Source organism: Odontomachus brunneus, unplaced genomic scaffold, assembly GCF_010583005.1.
Source record: "Odontomachus brunneus isolate Ranch 3 - 2012 unplaced genomic scaffold, Obru_v1 Obru_scaffold_045, whole genome shotgun sequence".
Lineage (NCBI taxonomy): Eukaryota > Metazoa > Arthropoda > Insecta > Hymenoptera > Formicidae > Odontomachus > Odontomachus brunneus.
In genome coordinates, this window is record NW_022639495.1 from 1,051,508 (window position 1) to 1,051,861 (window position 354).

Sequence of the window (354 nt, forward strand, 5' to 3'; positions counted from 1 at the left end):
TGATAAATTATAGGAAGGAGAAATATTGGAAGCAATGAAGAAGATGAAGAAGAAAAAAGCATGTGGGGAGAATGGAATACCTAATATAATTCTTAAAATCCTATTTTAAAATCAATTTTTGTAAGAAACACTTTTTAAAAAACATAATATAACATAACATAACATCAAAATTATAAATATTTTATTATCTTACTCACCTCTTTATCCACTTGCTTTTCCGTGAATATCGTGGACGAGAGAGAGATAATTTTCTAATCTTGCTTCCTTCCTTCATTTTTAAAACACACAACACTTCACTAAGCGTTTATAAGAAATATATTGGCAGTAAGGTTATAAAACGAAACCTGAATAACA